Genomic DNA, 23,194 nt, shown 5'->3' on the forward strand with positions numbered 1-23,194 from the left:
TAGCAACCCGTCCTCAAGGAAATTTTCCTAGTACAACTGAAATTAATCCTAAGGAAAACTGCAATGCAATTACCCTGAGGAGCGGTAAGAAATATGATGGGCCTGAAATGATACAACCCGTGGATGAAGAGATTAAAGGTCAACCAGTGCCAATCCCAACATCAACAGAAAAGAAGGCTACTTATAGCCCTACACCACCACAACAATCTCCACCAATGAGTATTGATCATCATGTAAAGATACCTTACCCTCAAAGACTCCGTAAGACCAATCTAGACAAGCAGTTCACAAAATTTCTAGAGGTCTTCAAAAGACTACACATCAACATTCCTTTTGCTGAAGCCTTGGAACAAATGCCCCGTTATGTGAAGTTCATGAAGGAGATACTGTCTAAGAAGAGAAAAATGGAGGACTATGAAACAGTGGCATTAACTGAGGAGTGTAGCGCTATTTTGCAAAAGAAACTACCGCCCAAGCTTAAAGATTCGAGTAGTTTCAATATTCCATGTTCTATAAGGGATTCGGTGGAAACTAAAGCTCTATGTGATCTGGGAGCAAGCATTAATCTAATGCCATTGTCTGTCTTCAAAAGGCTAGGATTGGGAAAAGCAAAGCCTACAACAGTGACTTTACAACTGGCAGATCGTTCTTTGACTCATCCTCGTGGGATAATTGAAGATGTACTGGTGAAGGTTGGTAAGTTTATCTTCCCTGCTGATTTCCTAATTCTTGATATGGAGGAAGATTCAACTATTCCCATTATTTTGGGAAGACCATTCTTAGCCACGAGTCGAGCATTAATAGATGTTCAAAAGGGGGAGTTAAAGTTGCGAGTGCAAGATGAAGAGGTCAGTTTTAATGTGTTTGCCCCAACCGACATTCCTACCTGTTGCAAGATTGAGATGGTGAAGGGTTCTTTTGTTAAAGCTAATAAGAAAAAAGCAAAGCCTAAAGAGCGACTTCGAACGATTCGACAGCATTGGAAAAGAGTGATGTGTGGTAATTTTTAAAGTGAAGTTACTCTAGTGCAAAACTTTGAAATTAGCAACATGGGAGGTCAATTTGATCAAGCCAAGTCCACCATGATTCTGGCGCCACTATGAAGAACTCGATCAACGTCTAGCTGTGCGACGATAAAGATAGCGCTAATTGGGAGGCAACCCATGTTTTCTTTATGATTTAGTTGAACTCTTTTATGTTTTAGTTGTTATTTTCTTTTTGTGTTCTTTCTAGTTTTGTTTAGAAAACTGGTAAAACAACTTTTAGTTTTCTTGTTATTTATGTACTGTATAGAATTTTTTTTTTCGGGGTTTAGCCCAGTGGCCGCGGCCAGATGTAGTGCCGCCGCAGCTAGATGGGCCTTACAGAATGGCCTATTTTTCGAGGTTATCTGGCCGCGACGAGGGGTAGTGCCGCTGCGGCCATATAAGAGTTACAGAGAGGTATGTTTTTTCGTGATATCTGGCCGCGGCGAGGCTATATTTGGCCGCGGCGAGAGGAGTCACACGGGATTTAAAAGGCAAAAATTCCAAACATTTCAAAACTCAACCTTTTCTCAACCCTAACCACCTCCACGCCGAATACCCCTCTTCTACACCATTTTTCTTCTTCAAATCCCATTCAAAACCTTTCTCATTCAAATCTAACCATAAATCTTCATCCCAAATCCTTCTAAACCATTATTCCCTTCATCAATCATTCTTTTCCTCTCAAAATCCATCCCAAATCCCCAAAACCTCACCCAAAATTTCAAAAACCCCTATTCATCTTCTTCCTTCTCAAGAACTTCAAGTTTTCCTACAATGGAGGTTGACTAAAGGTGGATTTTCATTGAGGTAATAATTCTAAGACTCTCTATACAATTTTTATTGAAAAATTTGTGGATTGTTGGAGAATTTTGGATTTTTTGCATTGTTCAATATAGTTGTTGTGATTAGGATTTGGTTTGTTTGTGATTGGGTTAATTCCTGGGAAGTGGATTTTTAAGGGGAAGTGCTGCCGAAATTTTTAAAAAATCTTGAGTGTTAGAAAATTTGAGTGAGATGGGTCCTAAAAGATCAAGAGTGAGTGAACAAGGGGGAGCTTCATCATCCAACCCACCTAGGGGTCGCTCTAGTCTTGATAGAGTGAGGTTTACTAATATGGATGCTCAAGAGCGATTTTTGAAATTGAAAGATAGGGCATTCATTGAAGATAGAGGGATAGACATTGTTAACCTGAGCCAAACTGCAAACATTCCTGCTGTATTTGCGTCCATTAGAGATCAAATCTTAAATAGGCAGTGGACTAAGTTCGTGGATGTCACTGGGCGTAGCAACCAAACTTTAGCTTTAGAATTCTTAGCCAACTGGCCAGAAAGAGAGGATGACAAAGTGAGAGTTAGGGGGGTTAGAGTGCCTGCTTCAACAGCTGCAATTCGTGATCTTTATGAGCTACGAACCTTCACTGTAGAACAGCAACCCTTGAAGCAGCAATTTCGGGCAAGGAGTTTGAATTATGTGGATATAGCCGAAACTCTAGGGTATCCTGGCCTTAGGTTCCATGAAATTGATGGAGAACCGTATCAATTGTATCGGTGTGAACTCAACCCGGTAGCCAAGGCATGGCTATACTTCGTTAGTGCAAGGATGCTCCCGAACAAACATTTTTCTGATGCTCAGATTGACAGGATTAAGTAGGTTTATGGAATTATGAAAGGTTACAATTTGAATGTGGGGGACATAATTCGAGTGACATTTGATATAATGGTTGAGGGGTCCTGTGGTGGTGGACTTGGGCTTGCCGGAATTATAACTGATCTTTGTGAGAAACATGGAGTACCACAGTAGTCTTACAATACAAAGGTAGCGCCACAACACAGCATTACATTGGCCACTGTTCTTCGCTTCAAACCACCTCATCCTTATGGTCAACCGCCAGCTCAGAGAGATCCTCCTGCAAGAGAACAAGAGGAGCATGAAGACATTGAACCACCACGTCTTGCCGGGCCTCTCGACCCAGCCATGCAGTACACTCACGATCAGTTGAATTATCTGATTCAGCAAAACATGCACATGCATAATTACATGGCCCAACGGAGTGTTTTCGATGAGCAGCAGGTGGCCCAATTGAACACACTAGTCACGAGAATGAATGTCGGTGTGGACGATCCCAACTATTTTGCCATGCCACCCCGCTTCAACCCCTATGATCAGCCACCTCCGCCAAACCCCTTTTAAGGGGCTCAGGTAAGTTTCTCTCATCCTGATTTATTTTCACACATTGGGGACAATGTGCATCTTTAGTTTGGGGGGAGAGACTTAATTTTTTTCAGTCTATTTCATTCTTTGTGTTTTAGTTAGTTAGTTTTTTTGAGTGTCGTGTGTTGATAGCTAAGTTGGAAGATTGATTGAACCACTGTTATTCACTTGTGCAATGGATTAAAATCTTAACTATGTGCTTGACTTGCAACTGTTTGAATTAAGGTGGATGTGTATTAGAAGGTTGTTCATGTAGATATAAAACATTTGTTTTTGATGCATATCACTTGTGTTCCATTTGGATTGTGGAATGATTGACTTGACATGAAATAGAATTTGTTTGACATACTCTCTTGAAGCGAAAACCTTGATGATTTTTGTTTGGAAAATGATTTAGGCAAGTTTTCTTTGGATCGATTGAGCCTTTCGAGCCTACCCAAAAATTTTACCCTAGTATACCCAAAGTTGAGCCTTAACCTATTCTAAAAATTTCTCACCACTTACCTAAGCTAAACTCATTATCCTTAACTCTTTTCACTCTAAACATACCTTATTATGCCATGAGCCTTTAAGCAAGTTTGGGGGGGATAAATTGTTGTCAGTGGGGAAATAAAGTGTATTAGTAAGAGATTGAAAAATAATATATGATAAAGTATTGTGTGTTGTGCCTCTAGTGAAAAAAAAAATAGAATAAGAAAAAAGAAAGAAAATATGTGATAATGTCTTCTTGAAAAAAATTATGAAAAAATTGTTGGATTTTATGCCCTAAATAAAACTCATTTCAATATAATCAGATTTACTTATTAATATAGATCAGAAATAACATTTAATGTTGCATGGTTTACATGATTTATTTCATGATTATATGTACATAATGTATAAATTTATCTGAAACCCTTTTCACATACTTGATCCTGTTTATTGTGCTGTCAACACATTGGAAAGTAAACATGACTATGTGAATAAAGTTTCCTAGTATTATAGGTTTGAGTTTATCTAAACCTATGGCTTATGGTATACCTGGTAATTACTTACTCTAATGCAAGCAACTTACTTTAGCAAGATGCTGAAGCATTTTCTTTCTAATGGCAATCTATAGAAGCTTCACAACTTCTTAGACAAAGATTTTATTTATCTAAGGAAAAGTCTCAACTATTCCAGCAAAGATAAAGCCATGAAAGAATTTCTTATATCAACAGTGAGAGGTCTCAGATATGCTTTTGCATGCCTTAGACCAGACACCTGTTGTTGAGTGTGAGTAATGAGAAGGTATCAGATTAATCCAGGAGAAGAACATTGGAAGACAATCAAGTAAATCTTAAGATTAAGAAGAGGAACTATATGTTAGTCTATAACGGTGTATTTAAAACTCTTAGACTACACCATATCAGATTTCGAAATTTGCCTTTGTGCTAGTAAATCTTTCTGATAAGATGGTGGTTACTCTGGGGGTGGAATAGTGATTTTGGAGAAGTGTAAAAACCTATCTGAAGTCTCTAGGTCTACCAGAGAGAGACTGAATGTTAAAGCTGCAGGAAAGGTACTTATTCAGTCTAAGGAAAGTTCTATACATCTTTGGCACCATTCCAAATTGCCTTAACTACTAGTGTTACTTCCTGAATAACCAAGAAGTAGTTGCCAAAGATATAGAATCCAGTATCCCAAGAGAGTAGACATATAAAGAGGAATTTCACATTATCAATAATTTTTTGATTAAAGGAAGAGTAATGGTGGAGAAAAGGTTGTGTTTAATTCAACCTTTCAGATCCTATTACGAGGAGTTTACTACTACTACACTTGATTTGTATATCAAGGTGTTGAGATTATTTGAAACGCACTTTTTGTTTTATATTAGTGCAAGTGGGAGTTTGTTGGATTTTATGCCCTAAATAAAACTCATTTCAATATAATCAGATTTACTTATTAATATAGATCAGAAATAACATTTAATGTTGCATGGTTCACATGATTTATTTCATGATTATATGTACATAATGTATAAATTCATCTGAAACCCTTTTCACATACTTGATCCTGTTTATTGTGCTGTCAACACATTGGAAAGTAAACATGACTATGTGAATAAAGTTTCCTAGATTTATCAGACATAGGGTTTTACTGATATGATAATCTACAACAGAGTTTACTTGCATTTGGAGAAATGCTATGTTCTTTCCAGAGCATTGGTTAAAGTAAAGCTCAGGTGGGATGCATGGAGTATGCATCGAAAGGGACCGATATTGAACTTTGACTTAGATTTATTAAACTTACCGTAATATCTATTCAACTCAATATCGCCTAGTTGATCCTAGATCAAATGTTCTTAATCCTGTTATGATTAGGCTCAATCTTGAAAGGCTATTCGTGTTCTTTGATTTGTTAGTTAAGCCTACTTTTAGGTCAGGGTGATACGTACATTTTGGGAACACGGTAGTGCAATTGAGTGGGAGCGCTAGCATAAACATGGAATCTATAGCTTCTATCTGGCGAATAGTAAGCAAAGGATGATCTCCTTCGAGCTTGACCAAACGAACATAAATGGTGGAGTACTCATTTCACATAAGCTGAAATATCATTTATACGGGGTCAAGTGTTTTAAGGAATAAATACATTGTAGGGTGTAACGGTAATCTAATCCCTTTACAGTGTAAATCATTCATATAGAGGATCATTGATCAAATTAGGATTATAACAATGGATAACTAATGATGCGTCTATATGGTGGAACATATAGAGCATTCTATATAACTGAGAGTGCAATTCTAAGTTCTATGCGTGGATTCAACGAAGAATTAATAAGTTAGTGAATTTTAGTAATAAATTCTTAATCTACTTATTGGAAGCTCGGTTATATAGACCCATGGTCCCCGCACTAGTTGAGATAATATTGCTTGTAAGACTCATGTAATTGGTTTTGATTAATCAATTATAATTCTCAAATTATACTATGTCTATTTGTGAATTTTTCACTAAGTAAGGGCGAAATTGTAAAGAAAGAGTTTTAGGGGCATATTTGTTAATTATGATACTTTGTATGGTTCAATTAATAAATATGATAAATGACAATATTATTTAATAATTATTTATAGTTATTAAATAGTTAGAATTGGCATTTAAATGGTTGAATTTGAAAATTGACATTTTTGAGAAAATCAGATGCAGAAAAGGTAAAACTGCAAAATTACAAAAAGTGAGGCCCAAATCCACTAGTATAGGGCCTGCCACTTTTGTAGGAAATTTAAACTGATATTTTCATTATTTTAATTCCAAATAATTCAAACCTAACCCTAGGGGAATGCTATAAATAGATAGTGAAGGCTTCAGGAAAATTACACTTTTCTTCTGACACTTCTGAATTAGAAAACCTGAGCCTTTCTCTCTCTACCTTGGCCGCCACCCTCTCTCTCTCTTCTTCCTTGATAATTTCAAAATTCTTAGTGTATGAGTAGTGCCCACACACAGCAAGTGATACCTCAATCATAGTGAGGAAGATCGTGAAGAAAGACTTTCAGCAAGAAGGAGTTTCAGCATCAAAGATTGAGAGAAAGAGATCCAGGTTCAGATATTGATAATGCTCTGCTACAAAAAGGAATCAAGGGCTAGATATCTGAAGGGAAGGAGTCATTATATTCCGCTGCACCCAATGTAAGGTTTCCTAAACTTTATATGTGTTTATTTCATCGTTTTAGAAAGTTCATATTTAGGGTGTTAATATACATACTTGTGAGTAGATCTAAGATCCTGGTAAGAGAATTTCCAACAAAAATATGAGGTAGGCACATAGGAAAAAATATGCAATCTCTTACTATTGTCTTTGGGATATATGAAAAAAAAAGATGAATGCGGGTGCTTGCTTGGTTAATTGTGCTTATGGTATAACGTAGCTGAAATGACTTGTCACCTACCCATGTACCTAAGCCACGTTGTGATAACCGAAAAGACCTATTGATTCCAAAGAGAAATTTGTCAACATTAGTGGAGAGAGGTATGTCATCCAAACTTATTGATCATGTGTTAGTGGAATATCGGGAAGTGTAGAACGGTTGTGATATGAACGTCAAATGCGATGTTTTGTGTTTGTATGAATTGCTTACTTCTATATTGTACATCCAAATTAGTTCTTAGAGTTAGCGAGTTGAAATTCTAGTTATTGATGGCTTGATGTAGTGCAGGTGGTGGTAGCAGTTCAATCGTTGGAAAGTTTGGTTATCTATTGTGTTGTTTGTTTTTAGTTTGAGTCTTAGTTTACTCGGGGCGAGTAAAGATTCAGTCTGGGGGAGCTTGTTAGGCTATTTTTAGCCTATATTTTGGATCGATTTTATGTGCGTTTTTCACTGTGTTGGGACAGAATTACGCTTGTTTTCTATGTTTTTCAGGTTCTTTGGAATAATAGAGGTCTCGGGATGAAAAAGTCCAATAAAAGACGAGCTGAGCCAAGAAAAAAACTTTTTGAGGAAAGATGCATATCTGGCCGCGGCGAGATACAGCTTGGCCGCGGCTAGATCACGAAGCAGGGAAGCAGGTTTTTGAGGCTACAGTCGCCACGACGAGATACACCCTCGCCGCGACCATTTGAAACTTACAGAAAGGTATTTTTAGGCAACTATCTGGCCGCGGCGAGAGGAAGCTTGGTCGCGGCGAGATCCCGTACGGCCCAAGGGTATTTTTGTCCATCAAACCCTAAAAATTAGTTATAAATGGAAAACTGCGATTGGAAGTCAGGGGAAGCAATTTGGTACCCTAAAACACAGCAGAGAGCGGCAGGAAGAGCAGAGTGATTCAAATTGAAGATCCAGAATTCATCCACCAACAGTTTCTTTTTTTATTCCTCTTTAATTACTTTATGTTGAATATTGTCATATGAATGGTTATGGATTTATTTCTGAACTAAATTTCCCATTTAGGGAGGATGATGATTGTTGTTTAATGTTTTGCCTAGTTAATGTTTTAATTGCCATTCCTCCATTCTTGTTTGTGAAATTATCTTAATTTGTGTTTAATTTTATGTTTAAGATTGATCACCTTGTGCATGCTTTATGATCTCAATTCGAAATCTGAAAAGTGAGAATCGAGAATGCTAAAATTTGGATAATCGATGTTCTATGTGAAACGAGAGTATTCACATGACTTATGTGACAAGTAGATTATTACCTTATGCTGATTTCATGTTAGTTTAATTAAGGAATTAATCAGAGAACATGTGATTTAGAACCTAGAAGATCTGACAAGAGCTAGGTTACTTTATAATCTGTCATTCACTTCAGGAATAGGATAGCAATTAGGCATTAACAATTTGGGTAAACAACAACAGTATTCTCCTCCCTATCAGCTCATCTTGCTTAAACTTTAACTATGTTATTAAGTTTTCTGAATTACTTTAAGTCTTTTAAATCATAAATACTTTCGATTTGCCAAATAGAATTATAGGTATAGTTTAGTAGTAATTAATCCAATTCCCTGTGGGATCGACCTCACTTGCGTGAGCTACTACTTGACTGCGTATACTTGCGTAGTGTTTATAATTTTCGTAACAAGTACATGCCTCTCTCATCTCTTTGCACTTCGATCCCTAGGAAATAATGTAGGGAACTAAGATCTTTCAAAGTAAAAACTCTGTTCAATTTGCTGGTAAATTGCTTGTGTTTATCTGAGTTGTTCCCTATGACAATTATGTCATCAACACAGATAAGCACAAACACAATGTTAGTAGTATTTCTATAAAAGAATAGTGAGGAATCAGCCTTGGAATTGTAAAATTTCCCCTCAAGCAAAGTTTATTTCAATCTGCCAAACCATGCTCTTGGAGCTTATCTCGAACCATACAAAGATTTTGAAAGTTTACAAACATAATCAGGATAATCCTTATCTTCAAAACCAGCAAGTTGAGCCATATACACATCTTCTATCAAATTGCCATTTAGAAAAGCATTATTTATATCAAGCTGTGTAACCTCCCATGACTTTGAGACAACTATAGTTAAGATAATTCTGACTATACATGCTTTTACAACAGGACTGAATGTCTCTCCATAGTCTATACAAGGTGTTTGACTAAACCCTTTAGCAACCAACCTTGTTTTGAGTCTTTAAACATATCCATCAGAGTTAAGCTTGATACTATATACCCACTTGTTTCCTACAATGTTCATACCATGCATCTTTGGAACTAAAATCCAGGTTTTATTTTTCTTTAAGGCATAGACCTCTTACCCCATAACATTGTTCCAACCTGCATGAGCTAAGGCTTCTGCAATAGAACTATGCAATTCATGTTCATTGACAGTGATAATTTTTACCATTTAGGTCTTAGGAATAAAAATTCCAGCCTTAGCTCTTATTACCATAGGATGAATTGAAGCCAAAGGCGCTCCAGATTGGTCATTATTCTGATTCTGATCTTGCTGATCACTACAATCATTATCTTGTTCAGCTAAATCACTACTAGAATTTTCACTTGGAATTTCAATGTTTTCATGAACATAGCTGCTGTCATTGGGAATATTTTACCAGGATCTAGATTTACGAACAAGTATGTTGATTAACATCCTAAATATGAATATCTCTAAAACAATAAAATTAAAAACATAAGAATTTAGAAAACCTTACATTGATTGCATCGAAATATAATGACTCCTTCCACTCAGATCTCTAACTCTTGTTCCTTTCTGTCGCAGAGTATTATCAAGATTTGAGTCTGGATCTCTCTCTCTCCTTTGGGTTGGTTACCACCGTCTTACCTACTATGATTGAGTACTTTACTTGCTATGTGTGGGTATGGCACTCTATCATTATAAGCTCTAGTATGAAGAACAATGAAGGAGGCTTGAAAATCACTATAGAAGGTGTCTTTCATCTACTAGTTGTCAGAGAATGAAAACTAGGTTTAGGTTGGTTGAATGGTCAGTTGGATGAGATTAGAGCATCATGTTCCTTTTATAGTGTTTCAACTAGGGATTAGGTTTGAATTATATGAATTAAAAAAGAATAAAATATTGGGCAAAAAACCACATAGTGGCCGACCGCTTAAAGGACCAGTTTTTAATTACAATTTTGCCACTTTATTTCAACCACTTATTCTTCTTTCAATAATACCATATTTTTTGATTCAATTTTATAAATGCCAAAACTATTTATTTACTATTTATAATTAATTATCAAATAAAATTACCATTTATATTATTTATTAATTAGACCATACAAAGTCTCTTAATTAATAAATTGACCCCAAAACTTCTTTTCTTCACAATAGAGCCCTTACTTAGTGAACATTCATAAATAAGACGTAGTCTAATTTTTGAATTATAATTGATTAATTAAAATCAATTGACTGAGTCTGCAAGTAGTATTATCTCAACTAGTGAGGGGACCATGGGCCTATATAACCGAGCTTCCAATAAGTAGCTATAGAATTTACCAAGTAAATTATCTAACTTATGAATTTTGCCTTGCGCCACTATAGATTTGGAATTGAATACACTCTTAATTATATAAAATGCTCTATATGTACCAAGATATAGAAACGTTATGATTATACATTGCTACAATCCTAATAATCAAAGATCCTCTATAGATGATCTACACTGAAAAAAGACAAATTTACCGTTCTACCCTTCAATGTTATCCTTAAAACACTTAACTACCTACAAATGTTATTTTAGTAAACTAATATAATTACTGAAATGAGATCTCAATCATTTATCTCTATTCAGCCAAGCTCGACGAAAATTATCATTTCATTTTTAAATACTTATAAAAGCTATAGATTCGATATCTATGATCAGCGCTTGCACTCAATTGAACTACCATGTTCCCAAGATGTAAACATCTGCCAGAACCATTGGTTAGCTTCCACGAACAACTTGAAGAACATAAATAATACAACTAAGTTGAACCTAACCATATCAGGATTAAGATCCATAGACCTAAGATCAACCATTGATATTGACTTAGAAAGATATAACGGTAAGTTTATGATATCCTGTCTAAGTTCAATATCGGTCCCTTCCAATGTATACTCCATACATTTGATATTAGTAAACTTTGCCAATGCCTTGGGAAGGATTACGTGTAAGTATACATTACTGCTGATTATCATGTTAGTCTAAATCCAATGAATTGACAAATCATAGAAATTAAACTTTTGAACATATAATCATGATTATATTGCACTGTGCTGACAACACTATAATCATGAACAAATATATATATTTATATATGTTTTGAACTTAATAAAATTTATACATTAAACATAATCATGAAATAAATCATGTGAACCATGCAACATAAAAGCGATTTTCGATCTTATATTAATTAGTAAATCTGATTATATTGAAATGAATTTTATATAAGGCACAAAACCCAACAAACTCCCTCTCGCACTAACATAAAACAAAAGTGTATTTCAAATAATCTCAACACCTTGATATCCAGACTAAGTGTAGTGTGTAGTATTCTCTCTGTAACAGGATTTGACAGGTTGTATTCAATACAAACTTTCTCCACCATTACGTATCCTTAATCACAAAATTGTTGATATTGTGAAATTCATCTCCATATGTCTACTCCTCTAAGGATACTGGATTCTTTACTTTTTGGCAACTACTTCTGTGTTAGTCAGGAAGTAACAATAGTAGTTAATAAATTATTGGTACAATGCCAAAAACTGTATAGAACTTTCCATAGGCTAAAAATAAGTATCTTTCATGCAACTTCATCATTCAGTCTCACTGGTAGAGTTAGAGATTTTAGATATGTTGTTTTTGCACTTCACCAAAATCACTGCTCCACCCCAGCGTAATCACCATCTCATCAGTAGACTTTCAAACTTTAAGGCAAGTCTAGAAACCTGATTTGGTGTAGTCTAAGAGTATTAAAATACCACCCTTGTCGACTAACATATAGTTCCTTTTCTTGATCTAAGATTTACTTGATTGTCTTCCAATGTTCCATTCCTGGATTAATTTGCTACCAACTCATTTCTCCCACTCAACAACAGGTGTCTGGTCTACTGCATACTAAAGCATATCTGAGACCTCTCACTGTTGATCCCAAGGAATTCTTTCCTTGGCCTTTATCTTTTCTGGAATAGTTGAAACTTTTCCTTAGATAAATAAAATCTACGTCTAGAATTCGAAAAGCTTCTATAGACGTAGCCATTAAAAAAATGCCCCAGCATCTTACTAAAGTAAATTGCTTGCACTAGAGTAAGTAAATTACCAGGCATACCACAAGCCACAGGCTTAGATAAACTCTGACCTTTGATACTAGAATCAGGAATTTTGTTCAATCCATTGAATAGACTTATTTTCAAAATTTCCTTTCTTGTCCTTGTAATGGAAAACCTTTGGTTACTCCATTTGAATGGTTTTAACTATAGTTCTCTTGGCTTAGCTTCTTAGTTCCCTATTTTGACTAATCATTACTTGTTTAAACTAGCAATAGATTTTTATCACCAATGTCTTCCAAGTCATAAGAGGGCGAGATCCTTGAAACCCTCCCACTACGACGAGGTACCGTGACTTTCTATCTAAGAACCTTAATAGTATTACCCTCATTGGTTGTGTCAATACAACATAGGCAGTGGGACCATCTTATATAGAATAAGATGATAGAACACTTTGGAATCAAGAAAAAAATATCTCCTCTTCTTTGTTAATTTATTTTCAGATTTAGTCATATTCTTAGAAAAGTACTCTTAATGACCATAGGATGGTCTACCCCTAATCACATAGAATAGCTATCAAACATGTAAACCTTAATTAATAGTTTTAGCTTTTTGAAGTTCACAATCAGGACATCCCTAAATCAAGTAATGGTTAAGTACATAACCATTCCATCATTCTGAAATTTTCCTATCACTAGGATATATCCTTAGAAAGATTTAGGCAGCAACTAGTAACTAATAATAGACCTTTCACTTTCATCAATATGCATATCAAATTTCTAGGGAGGTAAGTTTGGATACAATTCAAAAATTCAACTTAATGATCTTTGAACTGCATATCCACTAAATATTTTTCCACCCCTATCTTTTCAAAAGATCTTTAACCATTTATCTCAATGCTTTTTAACATTGCTAGAAATTCATGAAGTTTCTCAAACATTTCAAATTTCTTTGGATAAGGTAAATATCTAGAGTGATCATCTTAAGAATATAATGAAAACTCATATCCACCCCTGAATGTATATCCATATTCGAATATAAATAATCTTACTTTCAAGTGAATATTGACATATTGACTCTTTGCAGAGAATTGATCTTGTCAAAATTACGATGAACAAGATGCAAATGCCATAAATATATAAGAATGTGGTTGTGGTCTTTTGATGACTTAGGTCTAGTTACTACAAAGAGTTCTTAGAATAGTCTAAGTGGGTCTGGGTCACAGAATACAAAACTCATATTCCTTACATTAACATACAGTTTGGAACCATTGACAGAAAATAGATATTAATAACTTATGAAAGTCATACTGTATTGTCCAATGTATTTTAGGACATGAAATTAAATTTCTATTGGGAATCTAAAATTTAATGTCAAAGACTTAAATTTATACCAAATATTTCTTGAGTTATTATACTAGTTTGGACCACCACTACTAATCTAACTCTATGTTTAGGTTGCCTATAGTAAGCATATTCAAGTAGGAGATTTCTTAGATCGAGAATTTATATCATTTTGGGATAGAATGTTGGGAATGTAGTCATCTGTACCATTCAATTTCATAGAAGAAAATACAATGACATCTTAAGCAGATGATTTATAAACCATTCATCCAATAATATACTATCTAAGCAAATTCTAAATAAAAAAGCTAAGAGGAAACTAATAAAGAATAATTTCGAATAAAATAAGAATTCAACAATGTTCCGTTTAGCCGAGAGTCAAAATTATTCTTATTTTATAAATCTCTTCATTGTTTCATATTGTAATGACTAGTCTAAGTTGTCATCTTTGGATGTACAAGTAGATGGTGCAATTACAAATATTTATCTATCGAGATCTAACACTATTATGATTGTCTAACGGATGACAATCCTTTGGCATTTGTCCCATTAAAAACAACAAGCTAAGTTAGACCAACAATGAAGATTCGAAATTATACTACAACATTATTAACAGAAAACAACATAGGTTCAATATAAATTCACACACATTCAGAAATTATCATACATTTTGCAAGTACGAAAGAAATGTGAAAATACAAAATAAAGACATCTTAAATAAGTTTTAAGGTTTTCAATAAACTGACACTGTGTCCCATTTAAGCGAGAGTTAAAGATATCATTCATATAATAGAGCAGTCAATTAATCTAAAATGGATACCATTCTAGCAACCTTTTATTCGATCAAGACTAGAATCCGGTGTTGTCTCATTTAGGCGAGAGTCAACACCATTCTATCTTATGAGCTTCCACCATTATTTCATACTTTGTAAGTCTTACTCTTAGCAGCCACTATTGGGATGGACGTTACTAAAAATAAAACACTTACAATAATACTTATCTTTCGAGATTCTACGACGCTAAATTGCTAATGAACGTCTATCTATTAGGGATGAATCTCACTAAAACAAGAACTATGTAGAACTAACAATGGAGATCGAATATCCTTATAACTAAAGCTCATTATTTTAAACATTTGATACTTATTTTATTTATTTTAACATATATTGATGTAATTAAAATCACTAATTTAGATAACTCTAAATATAAGTTTTAATTTAATAGTTATAAAATTATACCCTAGGAAGATCTAAAAAATAAAAAATTTATTTTCCATCCTTAGTATAAATTTTCAATTAAATTATGAAAATTACTTAATTTAAGTTGGTCCAAAATTAAATAATTAATTTTTAACTAAAATTTAATTTTCTATAAATATATATATATATATATATATGACAAAATTTGAAATCCAATGTATTATAAAAAATACATTTTCGAAATTCATCAAAAATAAAATAAAACTAGAAAAATTATTCTAATTTATGTTGTTCTGAAATTAAATAAATTAATTTTCAACATAAATATAATTTTTCTATTTAATTAAATCTCTTAAGAAAAATAGCAAATATTTAAGTGTCTAGAAAAAATTAACTTAAATATTAAATTTCTATTTAATTAAATATATCTAGAAAAATACCAAAAGTCTACCTAGAAAATATCTGTCTAGATAATTCATAAGCTAATTATAGATTTTCTAATTAAAATATAATATATTTTAGTCTATCTATTTTAATTAATCATTATTAAAAATTTCTTGATTTAAGTTGATTTAAAATTAATTAATATTAATTTTTAACTTTAATCTAATTTTCAAATTGAAAAAATTTCAAAATATCTACATTTAAAGATTTGTATTTCGAAATGTATATAAAAATGAATCTTAGAATAAAATAAAATATACTCTGAAAATTATTCTAATTTAAGTTGATATGATATTGAAAAATTTTCAGCTTAAATATATTTTCTTATTTAGTCAAAATTCATGAAATAGAAATAAATAATTAAGTATTTTGAATAAAATCAACTTAATTATTAATTCTATTTAAGTTCTAAGAAAATATTGTTGGATTTTGTGCCCTAAATAAAACTCATTTCACTATAATTAGATTTACTAATTAATAAAAGATCAGAAATCGTTTTATATTACATGGTTCACATGATTTATATCATAATTATACTTAATGTATAAAATCCATTAAGTCCAGAACATATATATTTGTTCATGATTATTGTGTCTTCAACACAATGGAATATAATCATGATTATATGTTCAAAAGTTTAATTCCCAGGATTAGTCAGTTCACTTGATTTAGACTAGCATGATAATCAGCGATAAGGTATACTTACACCTTGGATAAGTGTTATGTCCTTTCTAGGGCATTGACAAAGTTTACCAGTATCGGATGTATGAAGTATACATTGGAAGGGATCGATTTTGATCTTAGAAAAGATATCATAAACTTACCGTTATATCTTTCTAAGTAAATATCAATGGTTGATCTTAGGTCTATGGATCTTAATACTGATATGGTTAGAGTCAACTTAGTTGTATTATTTTTATTCTTAGAGGTGTTCGTGGAAGCTAGCAAATAGTTCTGGCAGATACTTACATCTTGGGAACATGGTAGTTTGATTGAGTGGGAGCGTTGATCATAGATATGGAATCTATAGCTTCTATAAGTATTTAGAAGTAAAACGGTGATTTCTTTTGAGCTTGGTTGAATAGAGATAAATGATTGAGGCGTCATTTCAGTAATTATATTAGTTTACTAAAATATCATTTATAGGTAGCTAAGTTATTTAAGGATAAAAAACATTAAAGGGTAGAACGGTAAATTTTGTCCCTATTCAATGTAGATCATCTATAGAGGATCTTTGACTATTAGGATTGTAACAGTGGATTATCATAACGTATCTATATCGTGGTACATATAGAGCGTTCTATATAATTGAGAGTGTATTTAATTCCAAATCTATAGTGGCGCAAGGCGGAATCAATAAGTTAGAGAATTTACTTGGTAATTTCTAGATCTACTTATTGAAAGCTCAGTTATATAGGCCCATGGTCCCTTACTAAATGAGATAATACTGCTTGGTGACTTAGTTAATTGGTTGTCATTAATCAATTATAATTCTAAAATAAGACTATGTCTTATTTTTGAATTTTCACTAAGCAAGGGCTTAATTGTGCAGAAAAGAGGTTTTGGGGTCAATTTATAAATTAAGAGACTTTGCATGGTCTAATTAATAAATACTAGAAATGGTAATTTTATTTGATATTTAATTATTATTATTAAATAAATAGTTCTTACATTTATAGGATTGAATTGGAAAATGTGGTATTATTGATAGAAGAATAAGTAGTTGAAATAAAGTGGCAAAATTATAACTAGAAAGTGGTCCTTTACTGGCCGGGCATTCAAGTGATTTTTGCCCAATATTTTATTCTTTTTAATCCATATAATTCAGCCCTAAGCCCTAGTTGAAACACTATAAAAGGAACATGATGCTCTCATCTCATCCAACTATTCACTTCAACCAAACTTAAATCTAGTTTTCATTCTCTGACAACTAGTAGATGAGAGAGTTCCTACCTTAGTAATTTCACCTCCTTCATTGTTCTTTACATATTCAAACCCATTAGTGAAAGAGTACAATGCCCACACATATCAAGTCAAGTACTCAATCATAGTAAGTAAGATGGTGGAAATCAAACTCAAAGGAGAGAAAGAGATCCAGGCTCAGATCTTGATAATACTCCACGACAGAAAGGAACAAGGGTTAGAGATCTGAGTGGAAGAAGTCATTATATTCTACTGCAACCAATGTAAGGTTTTCTAATCCCTTATGTGTTTAATTTCATTATTTTGGAGATATTCATATTTAGGATGTTAATTCAATATACTTGTTAGTAAATCTAGATCCTGGTAAAATATTCCCAACAACTGGCCTCAGAGCCATTGTAATAATTTACTTTTAGTAATATGAATTTAAAACGATGAATATTGTTGATTTTGATGTGTTCATGTTGGTTTATGTGTGACTTTGAATGTATCCGATTTACGAAATGTTTCCATCATGATGAAGAGAAGTGTCAGTCTTTTGAGAATACAGCAAAACGATTGGATGTTTGGTTATCATCGATGAATAACAACCATCAAATGTTCTTTATTCCCTGGAATATCGGGTAAACACTATTTAATTTTTTAGTGCTAATTGTTTATTTCTATATTATAACTTGAAATTATTTTTATACTATTTTACTTACATCCCCATATAATTTTCTCGTGCGCATTAGATGCTAGAGGTCGTGTGCTAGGAAAAATTATCCATTTAGACCCTAGCGACAAAGTTCCCCAACAAATTACTAAAATATTGGAAATGTAATAATATAATTACTATTTATGTAACAAATTATTTAATTAACTAATGAATTAAAATATTGATATAATTTTTCAAACAGAGCATACCAGCTTATGGGAACATCAAATGTGTATCTTGGGTTGTTGCCGGGATTTTCACTAGCAAATTGTCCAAGACAACCTAAAAACTAAGAATGTGGTTTTTATATTTTGAAATACATGACTGACATCGTTGTACGTGCAAACTCCAACCGTTATATACAAGATCAAAAATCTGTAAATTTTAATTATTCATTATAGTATTTATTGTAATAACAAATATTAATATATATATAGACTAATATAATTTTTTTTTTTTTTTACAGTTTAGAGAAAAACAGGCATACAATCCAAAAACTGAATTATTATCATTACAACGATAGTGGATAGAACGATTGATGGCGATGATTCACGAAGACTTTAACAAATGATGCTGAAAGGCCTAAGAATTTTTCTTCCCTAGCTTATTTTTTTAGGTTAACTTGTAATTGGATTTATTAACTTGTTAATACTTGGACTAATTTTACAATATTTGTGTAATATATAATTGTAATTTAATTAATTTCTTCTATGAAATGAAATTAAATATATTGGCTAATCATAAAATTAATTTAAATAATATTAAATTTACCTTTTAAAAAATAAATATTTAATTTAAATTTAAATTGAATAATATAATAAATAAATTAATAAATATGTAATTTAAATAAATTAAATTTTCTGTTTTATAATTCGTTCTTAGCGTCGGTTAAAAGGCCATTTAGCGTCAGTTTTGAGGATATTTGGCGTCAGTTATTGGTATATAACTGACACTATAGGGTACATATGGGGTTGGTTCTATTGTAATAACCGACACCATATGGTAACTTTTAGCATCGGTTATTTTCAACCCTACAACGTTGCTCGAATCAACGTCGGTAGCAAATTTTGCCAAAACTGACGTTGAAAGGCCTTAAAAACCGTCTCTAAAGCCCATATTTGTAGTAGTGGAAAAATACCACTAATGTTTAGACTTAAACTATAAAAAGTTCCAAACTCAATTTCTAATTCAAAATCTCCTCAAATTCAATAAGAAAATATCAGAACAAGTCCCATGATTACCCGATAACAGTTCTATAAGGTTAGAACCTTCATAATTATTCTAATTCACAAAACACCTGTATAAAACAAATTGTTTTTAGTTTAAAACAAAATTAAACCATACCTTAGGCTTTTCTTTTTCAAAGATTTGCTATCGCGCTACTGTCGAAGCTTAGCTCGCTAGGTTTTGAGTTTAAAATTTAAGAAAGTAGATAAAAGGGATAAAGTTTTCATTTGACCGAGGGGAGAGGGTTTCATTTCATATGTTCTTACTGTTTTAAACATAATATATATATATTTTAAACTTATCAAATCTGATAAGTTTATAAAATTAATAATAATATAATAATAACAGTTATAATAATAATAGAATAATAATATTAAGAAAAACTTTAATATTAATAATTATCTTATCATTTCTTAGCCACTAAAAAATATCTACTTCTAGGGTATTTGGTCAACTATGAGTACCCCAAAATACCCCGCTATTTTTAAAATTAACTTACCTCAATAATCCAATCAATATTTTTAACTTATACTTTTGTGACAATTTTAGCCTCCAATCGGGTTTCCAGGGTCCTTGAACTTAAAATCATTTTTTGTCACAAATAATTTACATTATATCCACATATTTTAAATAAATCTCCGTAATTATCAAATTACGCTTATTTATCCACATATAACAATATTTATAGTTTATTGTAACTAGGTTAGTATGATCATAATCCTACTCATTACTACCTTATCAATCCATAATATATATTAAACACTAATTATTCATAATTAGGTCTTTGGGATATTACAACCATTCCCTCCTTATAGAAATTTTGTCCTTGAAATTTATTGAAACAATTCTAGATATTACCCCCGTATTTATGATTTTAACTCTCAAGCTGCTGTTTCTATCTTACTCTTTCTCTACAACACTTTCTTAACTAGTGAAATTGTCTCATTCCATAATACTTCTTTTTTCTAGTCCAAAACTTGGACAAAATGTTTTTCCCATATAATAAAATTTTCTGAAGCTTAACATCGCGCGTCACAGCTCAGAATAGGGGTTGAGTCTAATACATACTTTCTCAGTATGGACATATTAAATACATTATCTGTAGACAATGTAAGGATTAAAGTTAGCTAATACGCTACCTGGCCTACTTACTCCATTATCAAAATGTATAATGAATTTATGGTTTAACTTCCCTCTCTACGTATCCTTTCCATAGACAATACTTGGAGAAAATAAAATTTCCCATTTGGAACTCGATATTCCTACACTTTAAATTAGTGTAGCATCTCTGAGAACTCAATATTCTTTTCTCACATATGTTACTGAAGTGAACATGTGTCTAATATTTCTCTCGTACCACACTTACTAAAGTACCTAATGTTGGAATTAATTTTTACCAGGATCTTAGATCTACTCACAAGTATGTTGAATTAACAACCTAAATATGAACTTCTAAAACAATAAATAAAAACACATAAAAGTTAAGAAACCTTACAGTGATGGCAACGAAATTATATGTCTCCTTCCACTCAGATCTCTAACCCTTGATTCCTGTCTGTAGCAGAGTATAATCAAGATCTGAGCCCGAAAGTCCTTCAGATGGATGTGATCCTTCACAGTCTTCCAATCTATGATTGAGGTACTGTTTGCTGTGTGTGGGCACTTCTCTCTCACAAGGAATTCGAAATTTCTCTCTCTTTTCTCTCTTAATTTCGTGTGATACAAAGCATGCAAAGAGAAGAGAACAAGGGCTGCTATATGTAGGGAAAAGGAGAGCTGAAATTTCCAAATCAAACAGTTTCCTTAATTACTGTGTAATTGATTAACTGCCTTATTTGGTGTGATCCACCACTTCCCATTTATAAATAGCTGCTAGGTTTAGGTTAGCAATTATTTGGCAATTAAAAAATTTAAAATAATAATTGGGAAACACAATATAGTGGCCGACCATAGGTGTGATATGGGCCTCACTAGGGTTTTGTAGTTTCCTCAATTTTATTTTTATTTCTCCAAAAATGCCATTTTTCCAAATCTAACCATTTAAATGCCAAAACTAATTATTTAATAACTAAAATAGATTATTAAATAATATTATCATTTAATATAATTATTAATTAGACATACAAAGTCTCTTAATTAATAATAAAACCTAGAAACCCTTTTATTTACAATTTCACCCTTATTTAGTGAGAATTCTTAAATTAGACATAGCCTAACTTTTAGAATTATAATTGATTAATCATAAATCAATTATAGAGTCTTACAGACAGTATGATCTCAACTAGAATGGGGACCATGGATCTATATTGCTGAGCTTCCAATAATTTGAACCGAATTTACCAAGTAAATCCCTAACTTATTAATTCCTTGTTAAATCCACTCTTAGAACTTGGAATTGCACTCTCAGACTTATATAGAGCATACTATATGTTTCACGATATACATATGCTATCTCATTTAACCATTGTTATAATCTTAATGTGATTAAAGATCTTCTATATAGATGATTTACATCGAGATGGGATAAATTTACCGTTTCCACCCCTCAATGTATTTTGCCCCTTAAAACACTTAGTCACCTGTAAATGATGTTTTAGTGATCTAATATATAGTCACTGAAACAAGAGCTCATCCATTTACTTCTATTTAACTAAGCTCGAAGGGAATCATCACTTGACTTCTATACACCAGTAGAAGCTATAGATTCCATATTTATGTTCAGCACTCCCACTCAATCATGCTATCATGTTCCCAAAATATACGTATCACCCTGACCCAAAAGTAGGCTTAACTAATAAATCAAAGAACATGAATAGCACTCCTGAGATTGAGCCTAAGCATATCAGGATTTAGATTCTTTTAATCTAAGATCAACTTCTGATATTGACTTGAAAAGATACAACGGTAAGTTTATAATATCTTCGACCAAGTTCAATATCGGTCCATTCCAATGTATACTCCATACATTCGAAACTAGTATACTTTACCAATGTCCTGGAAAGAACATAACACTTGCTCCCAGTGTAAGTATACTTCATCGCTGATTATCACATCAGTGTAAATCCAAAACACTGATGAACAGGGACTTAGTCTTTTGAATCATATAATCACAATCACATTTCACTGTATTGACAATATTGTAATTGTGAATGAATATATGTTCTGGACTTAACTGATTTTGTGCATATTTTAAATATGTATATTAAACCATAAACATGTAAAATGCATGTAAACATAAATCACTTCAAAATTCTAAATTGATAACTAATCAGATTGTAATGAGTTTTATTTAGGGCACAAAACCCAACACCTAACCCGTGGTACATTAATTATCACCTTTAGACAAACACTTTGTCAGGGGAAGAGGTTATTCTAAGATAATCTAACCTTTATCAAATATGTTCACAACCTGTTTCGAATATTCCATTGATCCTTCCAGATTACCCATCTTTTAAGAATAAAATATCATATTATTTTCACTTTAATCTCCATAATTCTCAATAACTTTCTTTAACTATTAACATATAGCTGAAGATATCAGCTTTGGGATATCACAAGATTAGAATATTCTTTCGTATGAATTCCCTATTCTCATTTATTGTATAAATATTCTACACTGATAGACAACATATTAACTCGATATGTCAAACCGTTACTACTCAGTCAAAATCATAAGATCCCACATTATATTCATAATTATGTCTGTTTATTACTCTTATGGAACCTCCTAGGCTGATCCACTGACTTAACTTAATAACAAGTTAAGTATTCGTTTCTGATAGATATTCAATCAAAGCATTTCTTAATTCTACTCACTAACATATACTCATCTCGATACCTTGTAAATCTTTACTTGTTAACACATTTCTTTTTCTCAATAATCTCTGGAACTACTATCGATTCTACATCCTAATATGTATCTTTTTAGCGTACATTGTCCTCACTCGTACGCTTTTCGA

The sequence above is a fragment of the Cannabis sativa genome, chromosome 6 (genome assembly GCF_029168945.1).
Source record: "Cannabis sativa cultivar Pink pepper isolate KNU-18-1 chromosome 6, ASM2916894v1, whole genome shotgun sequence".
Lineage (NCBI taxonomy): Eukaryota > Viridiplantae > Streptophyta > Magnoliopsida > Rosales > Cannabaceae > Cannabis > Cannabis sativa.